The following is a 3,470-nucleotide window of genomic DNA, read 5'->3' on the forward strand; positions in this document are numbered from 1 at the left end:
ACTTTTTTTACTATGAAGGCAACCCCATTTTTCCTTGTCTTTTCATCTCCAGAGTAATATATCTTATAGCTAACCATTAACTCATTTGACACATCAGTGTCACAGTCTTTAGCCTCATAGCAACCACAAGTTACTGCTGTAAGGCAAGTGGACACATCAGGGCTATACAACCTAGAGAAATGTTTAAACAAAAATATTGAAAGACAGGCCCGAGGGCTGCGGATTAAAAGTCCCCACCTTTGACTGGATAATATAACTTAGTATACTTGCATGTAAGGATTATAAAGCTCCATCTTACATACTTTGGGAAGGTTGGCAGGAGGGTCCAGTCCTTGGAGAAGGACATGCTTGGAAGGGTCGAGGGTCAGTGAAGGAGAGGAAGACCTTGGATGACTGGGATTGACAGAGTGACTACAGCAATGTAATTAGGTGTGTCAGAGTCAGTGAGGTTGGCTCACGATAGTAGGATTCAGAGCTGTTATACATAGAGTTCTATGAGTCGTGGGCAGCTCAATGGTGCCTAACAATATTTAATACCTTTCGTCAATACCATAAACAAAGGCATTGATTCTGGTTTCTTTTTCCTTACTGACTGTAAAATTTTCATATGCTGTTGAAACAATTGTAAATACTTTAGAAAAAGGAAGACTGTACTATTTAAAATAGCATCTTACTTGTTAGCAGCTTGAAGACTTACTTGCCAGCAAATTTGTCCAAAGCATTATTTCTTTATTCTCAAAAGAGTTTTCCACAGATGTTGATGTTGACTGCAGATCCAAGTAAAATAAAACCCTTTACAACTTCAGTCTTTTGTCTACTTATTATAATGTGTATTGAAGGAATTCTGAGGATTCCCCTCCCCCCAATGTTCAGGTATAATCTAAACTGAAGGTTCTCACTAAATGCTTCCAATTATTTTCACTTTCAGCAAAAGCTCTGCCACCCACATCGTACAGGTAGTTGATGAGTTTCGCACCAAACTTCATGCCACATTCTAAATATTAACATCTTGAAAATCCTATGTACCAACTTTACTCTGCCTTATAGGCTTACTTTGTCTTGGAATTTACACAAGGGCGAAAGAGTTTTTAAGAAATTTCCAAATGCAAATAGACATTAGGTTGGTTTATAGTTAAGAATCGTTGGTCTGCTATTGTGTAACATTGAGTCATTTCAGTGATACAAGTCAATCCTCCAGTGATTTTTAAAGGAAGTAAATCATGGGGGAGGAGATTGTTCATTTAATGTCTCCAGAGCATCTGGTGGGTTCAAACATGTACCTTTGAATTGGCAGTATAACTCTTTATCACTAAGCCACCAGAAAGTTAAATTAAAGGGGTTTTTAATATTAACATATTTTTGTGTATTTAATGCTGAATGAGATAATCAAATGAGTATTCTTGACATTTCATTAGCAGCATATATTTGTTTCAGAGTTCTAAATACAGTACTAAATACTGTGAGATCTAGAATAAAATTTAGAACAAGTTGAATTTTTTTTACAAGTTGAATTTTTATATTGAGTGTGACTGCCTTATTAAAAAATATGGTAACTTAGCTTTAGATGTATTTGACTTTTTGGACTATTCAAAAGTCAAAGTCATTACTGTGGAGTCAGAACTGGCTCATAGCTAACCCTCCGGTTAGTTTTCAGAGGCTGAAAATCACTTTGGAGGAGGTTGCATACCATACTTCCAGTGTTGCATTTGAACCGTGTTCCTTTGGATTGACAAGACAAATTCTTGCACATTAGGCCACTAAACTCCCTTATGAACTATTGTTGTTATTGAGTATCATCAAGTAGGAACCAACTCATAGAGAAATTTCCAAGAGGTACGTCTCCAGAGGCAGCAAATTGTATGGGAATACATTGTCCATATTTCTCCCTTAGAGAAGCTGGTGGATTCTAAGTGCATATCTTTGCATTGAGAGCATAATTACTCACCACTGAGCCTCCAGAGCTGGTTATGGAGTATTGCTTTTGTCTTTACACACTAGGGGAATCTAGTATAACTCATAATGACCCTATGAACAACAGAGCTGAGCCGTGTCCTTTCCTGTGCCATCTTCATCGTCTGAGATACTTGAGCTCCTTGCTGCCATCACTGCATCAATCTATCTCCTTGAGGATCTTCCTTTTATTCACTGACATTCAACTTTTCCAAACTCGACATCCCTTTCCAAGAAATAGCCTCTCCTAATAATATGTCCAAAATATTTGAAGCAAAGCTTTGCCATCCTTACCTCCAAGAAGCACTCTGGTGGTACTTTCTCTGAGACATGTCTGTTTATTCTTTTGAAAGTCCATGGTACTCTTCTACATTTACAAGCATCCTAAAACACCTATGAACTTAAAGGTATTCATTGTTCTCAGATAAATGATTGAAAAAACCCAGGACTTGATTCAGACACACCTTGGTCTTTAAACTGGATTCTTTACTTCTCAATGTTTAGAGAGGTCCCTGATGAAAGACTTTCTCAATGCAGTATCTCTTTTAATATCATGACTACTAGTGGCAATGGTGTTGATTGTGGATCCTAGTAAGATAAAATAGTTGACAGTTTGTCTAATGGTGAGGAATTTTGTTTTCTTGATGTTGAGAGATAACGCATATTGAAGGCTGTAGTCTTTGATTATCTGTAATAAGCATTTCAAGTCCTCATTTTCAGCAATCAAGATTGTATCATCTGGATAATACAAGTTATTGATTACTATTCTTCCTATCCTGATGCCACGTTCTTCTTCATAGAGTCTAGTTTCTTGAATGATTTGCTCTACATACAGATTGAATAGGTATGGAGAAAAAGATATATTTGTGATGAGTTTCTTTCATAACTATTTACTAATAGTTTATGAACTATTATTGTACCATTAAGTTAGAACTCCTCAATGAATTTTCAGAGACAGTAAGTTGCATGAAAGAAGATTGTTCATCATTCTCGCATGGAGAAGTGTGTGGATTCAAACCCCTAACTTTGCAACAACCACTTATAATATGTACAATACTTCTACTGCTGTGTTAACGATTGTTATCATATACAATTATTAACTTGCCTGACACTAGGACTCTGCCATATTTGGCTAGAAAACATCTGGCCCATGGAAAGTACTCCACGTACACTTCTTCTGATTATTATCAACCTTCCGTGTTAAAATTCAGGCAGGAAGAAAGCCAAGGTGAATAATTTTAAAGTGTGCTGTATTATTGTTTCATGTTTATTTTTGTCTTCAAGAATTGTAAATAATTTGCAAAAGTAATGCTCTCTTTTTAAAGAAATACTCAAAACCTCAAACTTGTTGACATCGAATAAGAATAAACTCATAGATAATCCTCCTGTGGATTTTCAGGAACTTTAAACCACATGAAACGAGGGCCCCATCTCTCTCCTGTAGAGCCACGGGAGCATAGGAACTACATACAGTAGAAGAACCACCATTGGGTTAGTAGAACAATTGTCCACCAGAGCTT

This window comes from Elephantulus edwardii, unplaced genomic scaffold, assembly GCF_000299155.1.
Source record: "Elephantulus edwardii isolate Elephantulus edwardi_28Jun2011 unplaced genomic scaffold, EleEdw1.0 scaffold00023, whole genome shotgun sequence".
Lineage (NCBI taxonomy): Eukaryota > Metazoa > Chordata > Mammalia > Macroscelidea > Macroscelididae > Elephantulus > Elephantulus edwardii.